The following is a 12,012-nucleotide window of genomic DNA, read 5'->3' on the forward strand; positions in this document are numbered from 1 at the left end:
TTCTTCCATTTTCGGCCCTCATATTGTATTGAACTGTTGTTAATTAAATACTATGTGTGATGCGGAAAAACATGGCTGCCCATTGGCATTGTTGTGGCTCTGTGAATCACTTCACAGTTTCTTTCTCAAAGAACGCTTTGATGAGATGGAGAACGAATGAGGGAACATTGAGTCAGGGGAAGGCGTGAGGGAGGACGGGGGGAGGATGCTGAGGGGAGAGGAAAGGAGAGGGAGGGTGGGCAGAATCACGGCTGTATTGTTGTGTGTTTTCCCAGCGTCAACAGCAGAGGAAGTGCAACGGAGCAGCTAAATATACAAACAGCACAATGAGGGAGCAAGCGTGGAGCAGCTGTGGAACATGGCCGTCACCGAGTTAAGGAGTGTGAAACACTGAGGGCCACCTTTTATTTATACAGGAAGAGCTGACTGAGAGTACACGCTGCCTTTCAGATACACTCCCACATCCAGACAGGCAACACGGACTCATACACCTTAGTTTCATAGTACAATCAGTGTGTAAAGGTTAGACATATCAACAACTTTACATAAAGCCCATCAACTTGAAGTCACATATACTTTACATTACTGTCTGCCAATTAGATTTAGATTTCCTATCTTTAAGTAGCCTTTGGTTTCCATTCATTTCAGTACACTAATCAACCAGTTTTCAATCCCAGGTTGTCAGATACCTAAGCTTTGGCACACCCCTCGGCCTCGCACAGCAACGCACAGGGCAACCAGTGTGACACACAGCTGAAAACATTGTGACAAGTGATTAACATTGTGAAACTGTCGCTGTTAGATTTAAGCAACAGGATTCTTTGGTTAGGTTTGGAAAAAAATTATGTTTTTTTTTTGTTAAAATAAGTTAGTTGAAAGCCCACTGCGTCTCATGAAGATGCTAAAGGGTACCTTTGGCATCGATATCACACACTGAGGGGCGTGACAAAGTAACAAGATTTGACACTCTGAGAACGGGCTGTATTAATATAATTGTTATGATAGCTTTATTGGTAGTTTAACAAATGTCTTGTGGGTGTGGTTTAAGCAGGTAGTAGGATGGTATTGTCCAAAAAGACCAAATGTGTTCATTTCACAAAAGCATGATCCATAAACACCCATAATTCCATCTGCACCTTAAATGTTGACGTAATTGAAACAGTTCAGCACCATAAATATCTCAGAATCTGGTTAGACAGCAAATTATCATACAAAACTCATATGGAGCATCTTACTCAAAAAATAAAAACACAAATTGGATTCTTATACCACAATAGGGCTTCCCTCTCCTTTGAAAACAGAAAAACTATTATACAATCCACTAAACTGTCCACAATAAGCTGTGGGGATATCCTGTGTAGTCATGCTGCTGCCACACAAAGAAAGACAGAAAGATTTCAGACATTAGATGACTGGACAGTTATGAGCAAACAGCCATAAACAGCATTCATACCATCACATACACAGGACACTAATACCTTGTGAAACATACATGTACGTCACATATATTAGTCTATTATCTCCCTTTCGGGTGACCATTAGTTCTGTGTCATTCAGTGTGTCAGTTTTTGTTGGGATGTTGAAAAACTATATTATGGTTATATGTTAACGCAGGCACTGTTACGAAAATACATTCCTTGCTAGTTCATTAAGTTCTGAGAAACAACATTTAGGAACAACCCGCTGAAAATGCTTCACATTCACAAGGTACGTTGTGATGGTGATGAATTCAGGGGAAACAAAGCTAAGTCAATTTGTACATTGTGAAAAAGAATAATGTACAAAGATTCTCAGTTTGACACATTTTCAATTTGCTCATTTTTCAGTTACATTAAGAAATGTACAGGATGTTACTGTGTCATTAAAAATGTAGAATATAACATTTTAAAAACTGTCATGTATAATATTACAAATGAAAGCTCTTTTATATGTGATAAACTAAAATATGGTCACATGGAAAACACTCAATACAGGCAGGTGTGTTTTTATGGAAACAAATAATGGCCATGAAGATAGAATATTTTAAGCAGCTGAATATCTTGAATTGTGAAATTTAATCACTACGAAAACTTGATGTTGACATATAAATACCATTAAGTTTAAAGCCCTCTAGTATTTTTCAGACACATTGGATTTACACTACACGCTGGATGTAATCATTTCAAAGTGAAAGGATACCCTGCACCCTGGAATAGTAGGAAACGTCTAGACTTTATGTGCTGTACTGAGCTACAGTATGGGTATGTGTGTGTGTGTGTGTGTGTGTGTGTCCGGTTTCCCCCTGTCCAGGTCATGTGGGAACTGGACCTCTTGGCCACGGAAAAAAACAGGAAGAAATGCAGCAGACGTTTTTTCCTCATTACTGTGGCAACAGCGGATGCGGTTGTTATGACTTTATATGGACCTGTGCAGTAGCATGACTGGATTAGTGATAAACACATGACAGCATGACTGGACAACATCACCTTCATCTGTACTGACATATATGTGCCATTTAAAGGACACTGTTATCCACAGCACCTGACTGCAGCATGAGTACGCACAATTTCCAGCACAGGAGGCCCAGCAGCACGGGTCAACGTCACCATCATCCACTGGCAGACTCAGGTTGTCTGAGGGGCAGGGGCGTAAAACAATAAAAAGGGCACCAGCTGCATGCAGTGGAGCAACAGTGTGCAGAGTTAAGTAGCATGGAAGGCAGCCCATATGGCACGTAGAGGACACTTTATCATATTTTAACTATCATAGGAGCATCCAAGAGGGCATTTTTGTGGCATTCAGATAATCTACAAATAAACCCATATGAAGAAAGATGAGCTCGGCTCAAAATAAAAGACAGAAGACACTAAAGTCACCTTACACTATGGAGGTGAGCAATTAAAACCATCTTATATGTATCAATCCATTAATCACCCTTTTGCAATTTGCATCTTAATTGAAGAATTCAGGCCCTTAAGGTACAAATTGTCACAGCTCACGTTTCTTATGTTTTTTATTTCATTCTTTCATGTTGTTTCCTGTTATACTTTAAAACTCACATCTCTTCTCATTTCAGATCACATCACTTCCTGCATCTGAATGTTTTCCCTCCCTTTTGATGACTTCACCTGTGTCTGATTGTCTGTCCCGCCCTGATTAGCCTCACCTGTGTCTCTTGATTCCTCTTAAGCCTAGTTCACATTATACGATTTTCACCCCGATTTTGCGTCACGGAGACTATCGTAATCTTTTGAGTGTTCATACCTGGCGAAATGTGTTTCTGTCAGCGGGAGTCTCGCCAAGTGCGTTACGACCTGTGTGTGCACACCACAACATTTCTCCACCAAGCCCTCGCCGACAGAGCCCCAGATAACACGGTGACATCACCAAACTTGGGGACGACACATTGTAAAGGCATGGATATTCTTTATTATCCTGGGTCCAAACACAACGCGTTCCCTGTGATCCTGTGGACGCCGCCATTGTTGTTGTTGCTTGCTGTCCGGCGTGTTGCCAGATCTTGGGAGAGAAACAAGCAACCAGGGCTATGGAAACAAGCCCAAAAGAAGCGAATGCAGTCCGACATACTATCATGCGTTTAAATAACTTAATAGACGCATATATAGAGAAAGATGACGTTTAGAGAGCAAGCCCAAATGAGCAACACTTTAGAAACACGCCCAAAGTCGCTGCTAATAAGCGGACCTGGCAAGTGGCAACCCTGTGGCTTGTCCTCCTCACATTTCTTCCATCCTCCTGCGTACTGATGTGGGACGTATCCCGCCTCTCACTGGCTGATGCTCTTTGTCAGTCGTGTCAGCCTTCTCCATTTTTCTAGCATGCCAGATATCCAGTTTCAGTCACAGACGAAGGGGCGACTTGTTCGTAGGCTTGTTCACACATGGAACTCATCATGGCAGACTTTCTGCTGACTCACCTCCGACCCAAGGTGGCTCTCAAGATCCTCGGCGACATTAAAATCGCGGTGAAAATCGTGTAATGTGAACTAGGCTTTAGCGTCAGTTCGTCTTAGCTCCTCGTGTGTCTAGTGTTCCAGCCATATGTTTCCCTGTGTTCCTTTCTTGGTTTTTGGGTTTAGCCTGTCGGTTGTCTCTGCCTCTGCCTCTGCCTCATCCCAATTGGATTTGATTGCCTTCACTGATAGTCCTCTCGTGTACCAAGCCTATCCTTTGACCAGTAGGGACTGTTATTTTACCCGAACTGTTTCCAGAGTCGTGCATTTGAGTCCACTCTCACCTGGTTCACCAGTTGTATCACAAATTAAAGTATGATATTAATTTGTACATTTTATGGCATTTCAAACTTACTTAAATCCATTTTTGAATTAAGATAGAAGTAAGGTTTCACATTTTAAGGGATAAAACGTACCCAGATGATCCAATAAAAGCCTTAATACACCAAGTTTACTGTACAGTATGTAGTATGCAGGCAAGAGGCAGCCTCTGAGGTTGAAAAATGAAGCCAACGCGGAAGTACCAAAAACTGCAGCTCATCAAATGGCTGCTTGAGGCTGGCAAAAATGCCCAACTTAACAGCAGAAATAAACATGTTTATAGCGTGGTACAAAAAAAGACTTTGGCCTCTGTAGCTAATTTCAACATTCATGACAACTGTACAGGTGGTGGATTTTTTATAACATACCTGTTCACATTTTATTCTTACATTTATAAACTATAAAGTCACATGATCCTTCTCCTCTATCATCTGCAGTCAGTTGAACAGCCTGCAGACTAAAAACACTGCAGAAAGTGAAGAAAAAATAAAAAACTCAGCCAAATGCCCATAAAGCTAGCTATCTCAATCACCTGGCCTCACATGGACTTACATGCACTCTGTTGGACTCTCGTTGGTAGATGAACATTTGCAAATTGAAATTTGGATATTTGCAAGTTGAGATTGACGTGCTTGTTTTATGAGCAGACACACACACATCAGATCCTTTGAGTTAGGACCGAACCCATGCCTACAGTTTGCAAAGCGGTGTCCTTCCCCACTGGATTATCACCAGGCAATGATTAAGAACCAAAGAGAAAAAGAAGATCCGCCTGAAGCTGAAGAAACTTCACCTTATTCAACCTGCAGAGAAACAGAATGTACAGACTGAAACAGTTTCACACTGACAAAGTTAATTTCCTCTCTGCGTGAGACTCAGTTTGTCTCACAGACTCCTGAGAACTGGTAGAGCAGGTGCTTTTCAGTCTGAAGGCTGTGCATTTAAATCCCATCTGGATTGTTTGAGGTTTCCTTCTGTCAGTCCTAAGATAACTGTTTTATAAAGGTGTATCTTATTGTGAAAAGCCTCTTTTGAATAAGCTTGACAAATTGAACCAGGTCCAGTCTGTTTCATAAAGACAGTAGAGTTAAAGTCCATTTAAGTGTTTACCTGTTTTCCTGAACACTGGGCCACCATAGAGGGCATTTTATCATATTAAAGTATAAAACTGCTAAACAAGTACTCCATTGCTGGATAAATTGGTTGTAAAAGGTATCAAACTCTATTTCCTTCCATATCAGGGTCCATAGCTCAGTGGCAGAGCAAGCAGTCCCTGTCTGATCTGGTTGTGTGACTACTTTGGAAGAGTTTACACTTTGATAAAAAGATCAATGTTAAAGCATATGAATTGAACTGGGACTAGTTGAGCCAAGCAGCTTGTGTTTTATTAAACCTCATCAGTGCTCCAATGCTGTGTATTGGGGGTATAGCTCAGTGGTAGAGCATTTGACTGTAGATCAAGAGGTCCCCAGTTCAAATCTGGGTGCCCCCTAGCAATCCTTTGTTGTTACAAAGCTCTTTTGGTGGTCAGGAAGTGACAGCTTTGATACCCACATTGAAGCTTGACTTTCAAACTGGGCTGACAGGGACAGCTGTGCCCACAGGCCCCCAGCTGAAAAGCACACTAAATACACAGACAACATGGAGGGCTCCTGCTAAAAGCCAAAGTGAAACACCCATGTTGAATGAGGCATAAACTATCCTGTACAACTAGTTGAAGCGATCTATCCACATTCTATTCTTGAGTATCAAACATGCAGCACCATACAGTTTAAAATATGTCTGCAAATGCACTTCAGTGCCATTGCAGAGAGGAGAAGAACATAGTGACATTCATTTGATATGTATGCTCAGCATGTTACAAACACTATCTCAGTTAGCCCAGTTTAAGCAAACACGATTAAAGGAGACACATTCTTACAAACAGGATGACACTTCCACCACAGGGAATACCTTAAGTTGAACTTAAGACCTCTTGACCTATCGTCAAATACTCTACCACTTGCGTGGAGAAAATGTCAAAGTTATTGATTAGCACAGCATTGCTCATAGATAAAGCACAGAGGTTCAACTAAGATGATTAAAGTAACAACCTATGTGTGTCTAATGCATAAACAGTTTCACGCATGAAAGTGTAGCGCAACTGGTTGCTCTTGTACGCTTAAACCCAGTGGACTCAACAAGCAGAGTCCAAATGCATACATTTGCACAGACGTGCCAATTTTATGTATGTAAATGTTAATGTTTGTTTTCAGGCTTGCATTTATACTGCACGAGTTGTCTGAAAGATGATGGACGAATATTTCCATTTATGAATGTGGGGGTATAGCCCAGTGGTAGAGCATTTGACTACAGATCAAGAGGTCCCCAGTTCAAATCTGGGTGCCCCCTATGTGGTGATTTCATGTTTGGTTCAGGCACAGCAGCTCTTGTCTGATTAAGCAGTCATGTCCAGAACATGCTGACCACATGAATGCCATCTGACAATGCATGCCCCCAAATGATGTTTGTTATGTCAACACAGATATTGTGTTACCTTTCTTTGGTTGCAATACATCAATCATAGCATGGCACCATTTGGAACAGTTTGATGGAACTTCAGTCAGACAATTAATCCAGATCTATAATAAATTAAATGAGTGCTGAATGCCATTTATACACCTACGACAAGGGGGTATAGCTCAGTGGTAGAGCATTTAACTGCAGATCAAGAGGTCCCCAGTTCAAATCTGGGTGCCCCCTATGGTGGCATTGAATTTAAACGATCTCTATACTTGTTTCAAGCACAAACTGTGATCCCCACACTCACGATTTGATACTGAACTAGAGTGAATAGATTGTGTATTGGATCAGATGGATTGGTTCTGGGTGCCCCCAAATGATGCTTGTTATGTCAACACAATATTGTGTTACCTTTCTTTGAATGCAATATATTAAACATAGCATTGTACCATTTTGAACAGTTTGATGGAACTTGAGCTGGGTGATGCAGAGCTCTCGAGATGTCACATATTTATCCTTGTGGCAGGGGGGTATAGCTCAGTGGTAGAGCATTTGACTGCAGATCAAGAGGTCTCCAGTTCAAATCTGGGTGCCCCCTATGGTGGCATTGAACTTAAATTATCTCTTCACTTGTTTCAAGCACAACCTGTAATCCCCACATTCAAGATTTGATTCTGAACTACAGTGATTGGATGGATTGCATCTGGGTACCCCCAAATGATGCTTGCTGTAGATCAAGAGGTCCCCAGTTCAAATCTGGGTGCCCCCTATGTAGTGATTTCATGTTTAGTTCAGGCACAGCAGCTCCACTGGTCTCATTAAGCAGTCATGTCCAGAACATCCTGACCACATGAAAGCAGTCATGTCCAGAACATGCTGACCACATGATTGCCATTTGACAATGCATGCCACTGTGATAGACATGGTTCTAACTGCTGTCAGTGGCTGTAAATGACACTACCTGCTGTCAGTTGCTGAAGCAGTCCCCAGTTCAAATCTGGGTGCCCCCTATGGTGGCATTGAATTTAAATTATCTCTTCAATTGTTTCAAGCACAACCTGTGATCCCCACACTCAAGATTTGATACTGAACTAGAGTGAATGGATTGTGTATTGGATCAGATGGACTGGATCTGGGTGCCCTCAAATGATGCTTGTTATGTCAACACAGATATTGTGTTACCTTTCTTTGGTTGCAATATATCACGGCATGGCACCATTTGGAACAGTTTGATGCCATTTATACAACTATTTACAGCAGGGGGTATAGCTCAGTGGTAGAGCATTTGACTGCAGATCAAGAGGTCCCCAGTTCAAATCTGGGTGCCCCCTATGGTGGCATTGAGCTTAAATTATCTCTTCACTTGTTTCAAGCACAACCTGTGATCCCCACATTCAAGATTTGATTCTGAACTACAGTGACTGGATGGATTGCATCTGGGTACCCCCAAATGATGCTTGCTGTCTTACCTTTGGTTACAATACATCAATCATAGCATGGCACCATTTTGAACAGTTTGATGGAACTTGAGCTGTACAATGCAGAGGTCTCAAATTGTCATACAATTAATCCAGGTCTGGCATACATAAATGAGTGATGAATGCCATGTCCAACTTTAGTCAAGGGGGTATAGCTCAGTGGTAGAGCATTTGACTGCAGATCAAGAGGTCCCCAGTTCAAATCTGGGTGCCCCCTATGAAGGCATTGAATTGAAATGATCTCTACACTTGTTTGTTCCAAATGATGCTTGCTGTGTAAACACAGATGTTGTGTGTCAGTAATAGCATGGCAACATTTTGAAGGAACTTGAGTTGGACAATGTAGAGCTCACAAGATGTCACATAATTACCCGAGGTTACTGTAAATAAATGAGTGATGAATGCCATGTCCACCTTCTGCCAAGGGGGGTATAGCTCAGTGGCAGAGCATTTGACTGCAGATCAAGAGGTCCCCAGTTCAAATCTGGGTGCCCCCTATGGAGGCATTGAATTTAAACTATCTCCATACTTGTTTCAAGCACAACCTGTGATCCCCACGCTCAAAATTTGATGCTGAGCTAGAGTGAATAGAGAGGGTGAATTGGATGTGGGTGTTTTGATTTTGAAGTTTGATGGAACTTGAGTTGGACAATGCAGAGCTCTTGAGGCATCACATAATTACTCTAGGTTACTGTAAATAAATGAGTGATCAATGCCATGTCCCACTTGTGTCAAGGGGGTATAGCTCAGTGGTAGAGCATTTGACTGCAGATCAAGAGGTCCCCAGTTCAAATCTGGGTGCCCCCTATGGTGGCATTGAATTTGAATTATCTCTTCACTTGTTTCAGGCACAACCTGTGATCCCCACACTCAAGATTTGATGCCTAACTAGAGTGAATGGAGTGGGTGAATTGGATGTGGGTGTTCCAAATGATGCTTGCTGTGTAAACACATATATTGTGTGTCAGTAATAGCATGGTAACATTTTGAAGTTTGATGGAACTTGAGTTGGACAATGCAGAGCTCTTAAGACATCACATAATTACTCTAGGTTACTGTAAATAAATGAGTGATCAATGCCATGTCCCACTTGTGTCAAGGGGGTATAGCTCAGTGGCAGAGCATTTGACTGCAGATCAAGAGGTCCCCAGTTCAAATCTGGGTGCCCCCTATGTAGTGATTTCATGTTTAGTTCAGGCACAGCAGCTCCCCTGGTCTCATTAAGCAGTCATGTCCAGAACATGCTGACCACATGAATGCCATTTGACAATGCATGCCACTGTGATAGACATGGTTCCAACTGCTGTCAGTGGCCGTGAATGACACTACCAGCTGTCAGTTGCTCAAGAGGTCCCCAGTTCAAATCTGGGTGCCCCCTATGGTGGCATTGAATTTGAATTATCTCTTCACTTGTTTCAGGCACAACCTGTGATCCCCACACTCAAGATTTGATGCCTAACTAGAGTGAATAGATTGTGTATTGGATCAGATGGATTGAATCTGGGTGCCCCCAAATGATGCTTGTTATGTCAACACAGATATTTCGTTACCTTTCTTTGGTTGCAATATATCAATAATAGCATGGCCCCATTTTAAAGTTTGATGTAACTTGAGTTGTACAATGCAGAGCTCTCGAGATGTCACATAATTACCCTAGGTTATTGTAAATAAATGAGTGATGAATGCCTTGTCTAGCTTCTGCCAAGGGGGGGGTATAGCTCAGTGGCAGAGCATTTGATTGCAGATCAAGAGGTTGCCAATTCAAATTTGTGTGCCCCATATAATCGCATCAACCTTTAATAATCTCTACACTTGTTTCAAGTGCAACCTGTGATCCCCACACTCAAGATTTGATGCCTAACTAGAGTGAATGGATTGTCTATTAGATTGGATGGATTGGATCTGGGTGCCTCCAAATGATGCTTGTTATGTCAACACAGATATTGTGTTACCTTTGGTTACAATACATCAATCATAGCATGGCACCATTTTGAACAGTTTGATGGAACTTGAGCTGGACAATGCAGAGCTCTCAAGGTGTCACATAGTTAATCTACAGGTCAATGCAGAGCTGGACAATGCAGAGCTCTCAAGGTGTCACATAGTTAATCTACAGGTCTACAGTGACTGGATGGATTGGATCTCGGTAACACCAAATTATGCTTGTTGTGTCACCTTTGGTTGCAATATATCAAACATAGCATGTCACCATTTTGAACAGTTTGATGGAACTTGAGTTGGACAATGCTGAGCTCTCAAGTTTTCACACAATTAAGCCAGATCTGTCATAAATAAATGAGTGATGAATGCCATGTCTGGTTTGTGTCAAGGGGGTATAGCTCAGTGGTAGAGCATTTGACTGCAGATCAAGAGGTCCCCAGTTCAAATCTGGGTGCCCCCTATGGAGGCATTGAATTTAAACGATCTCCATACTTGTTTCAAGCACAACCTGTGATCCCCACGCTCAAAATTTGATGCTGAGCTAGAGTGAATAGAGAGGGTGAATTGGATGTGGGTGTTTTGATTTTGAAGTTTGATGGAACTTGAGTTGGACAATGCAGAGCTCTTGAGACATCACATAATTACTCTAGGTTACTGTAAATAAATGAGTGATCAATGCCATGTCCCACTTGTGTCAAGGGGGTATAGCTCAGTGGTAGAGCATTTGACTGCAGATCAAGAGGTCCCCAGTTCAAATCTGGGTGCCCCCTATGGTGGCATTGAATTTGAATTATCTCTTCACTTGTTTCAGGCACAACCTGTGATCCCCACACTCAAGATTTGATGCCTAACTAGAGTGAATAGATTGTGTATTGGATCAGATGGATTGAATCTGGGTGCCCCCAAATGATGCTTGTTATGTCAACACAGATATTTCGTTACCTTTCTTTGGCTGCAATATATCAATAATAGCATGGCCCCATTTTGAAGTTTGATGTAACTTGAGTTGTACAATGCAGAGCTCTCGAGATGTCACATAATTACCCTAGGTTATTGTAAATAAATGAGTGATGAATGCCTTGTCTAGCTTCTGCCAAGGGGGGGTATAGCTCAGTGGCAGAGCATTTGATTGCAGATCAAGAGGTTGCCAATTCAAATCTGTGTGCCCCATATAATCACATCAACCTTTAATAATCTCTACACTTGTTTCAAGTGCAACCTGTGATCCCCACACTCAAGATTTGATGCCTAACTAGAGTGAATGGATTGTCTATTAGATTGGATGGATTGGATCTGGGTGCCTCCAAATGATGCTTGTTATGTCAACACAGATATTGTGTTACCTTTGGTTACAATACATCAATCATAGCATGGCACCATTTTGAACAGTTTGATGGAACTTGAGCTGGACAATGCAGAGCTCTCAAGGTGTCACATAGTTAATCTACAGGTCAATGCAGAGCTGGACAATGCAGAGCTCTCAAGGTGTCACATAGTTAATCTACAGGTCTACAGTGACTGGATGGATTGGATCTCGGTAACACCAAATTATGCTTGTTGTGTCACCTTTGGTTGCAATATATCAAACATAGCATGTCACCATTTTGAACAGTTTGATGGAACTTGAGTTGGACAATGCTGAGCTCTCAAGTTTTCACACAATTAATCCAGATCTATCATAAATAAATGAGTGATGAATGCCATGTCTGGCTTGTGTCAAGGGGGTATAGCTCAGTGGTAGAGCGTTTGACTGCAGATCAAGAGGTCCCCAGTTCAAATCTGGGTGCCCCCTATGGTGGCATTGAATTTAAATGATCT

General features: G+C 41.9%; 12 non-coding genes across 12 annotated transcripts; all 12 read left to right on the top strand.

Annotated features, from left to right (window-relative positions):
- Nucleotides 1-5,693: 5,693 nt before the first annotated feature.
- trnac-gca (transfer RNA cysteine (anticodon GCA)) lies at nt 5,694-5,765 on the top strand. The gene has a single exon. It is a non-coding gene; the product is annotated as a tRNA-Tyr (tRNA).
- Nucleotides 5,766-6,592: 827 nt separating this feature from the next.
- trnac-aca (transfer RNA cysteine (anticodon ACA)) lies at nt 6,593-6,664 on the top strand. Its single transcript has one exon. It is a non-coding gene; the product is annotated as a tRNA-Cys (tRNA).
- Nucleotides 6,665-6,943: 279 nt separating this feature from the next.
- On the top strand, nt 6,944-7,015 carry trnac-gca (transfer RNA cysteine (anticodon GCA)). The gene has a single exon. It is a non-coding gene; the product is annotated as a tRNA-Cys (tRNA).
- A 286-nt stretch (nt 7,016-7,301) lies between these two features.
- On the top strand, nt 7,302-7,373 carry trnac-gca (transfer RNA cysteine (anticodon GCA)). The gene has a single exon. It is a non-coding gene; the product is annotated as a tRNA-Cys (tRNA).
- A 661-nt stretch (nt 7,374-8,034) lies between these two features.
- Nucleotides 8,035-8,106, top strand: trnac-gca (transfer RNA cysteine (anticodon GCA)). Its single transcript has one exon. It is a non-coding gene; the product is annotated as a tRNA-Cys (tRNA).
- Nucleotides 8,107-8,398: 292 nt separating this feature from the next.
- Nucleotides 8,399-8,470, top strand: trnac-gca (transfer RNA cysteine (anticodon GCA)). Its single transcript has one exon. It is a non-coding gene; the product is annotated as a tRNA-Cys (tRNA).
- A 208-nt stretch (nt 8,471-8,678) lies between these two features.
- On the top strand, nt 8,679-8,750 carry trnac-gca (transfer RNA cysteine (anticodon GCA)). Its single transcript has one exon. It is a non-coding gene; the product is annotated as a tRNA-Cys (tRNA).
- Nucleotides 8,751-8,988: 238 nt separating this feature from the next.
- trnac-gca (transfer RNA cysteine (anticodon GCA)) lies at nt 8,989-9,060 on the top strand. Its single transcript has one exon. It is a non-coding gene; the product is annotated as a tRNA-Cys (tRNA).
- Nucleotides 9,061-9,352: 292 nt separating this feature from the next.
- On the top strand, nt 9,353-9,424 carry trnac-gca (transfer RNA cysteine (anticodon GCA)). The gene has a single exon. It is a non-coding gene; the product is annotated as a tRNA-Cys (tRNA).
- A 1,158-nt stretch (nt 9,425-10,582) lies between these two features.
- trnac-gca (transfer RNA cysteine (anticodon GCA)) lies at nt 10,583-10,654 on the top strand. Its single transcript has one exon. It is a non-coding gene; the product is annotated as a tRNA-Cys (tRNA).
- Nucleotides 10,655-10,892: 238 nt separating this feature from the next.
- Nucleotides 10,893-10,964, top strand: trnac-gca (transfer RNA cysteine (anticodon GCA)). Its single transcript has one exon. It is a non-coding gene; the product is annotated as a tRNA-Cys (tRNA).
- A 950-nt stretch (nt 10,965-11,914) lies between these two features.
- On the top strand, nt 11,915-11,986 carry trnac-gca (transfer RNA cysteine (anticodon GCA)). The gene has a single exon. It is a non-coding gene; the product is annotated as a tRNA-Cys (tRNA).
- Nucleotides 11,987-12,012: the final 26 nt, after the last annotated feature.

This window comes from Epinephelus lanceolatus, chromosome 3 (genome assembly GCF_041903045.1).
Source record: "Epinephelus lanceolatus isolate andai-2023 chromosome 3, ASM4190304v1, whole genome shotgun sequence".
In the NCBI taxonomy this organism is placed as follows: Eukaryota; Metazoa; Chordata; class Actinopteri; order Perciformes; family Serranidae; genus Epinephelus; species Epinephelus lanceolatus.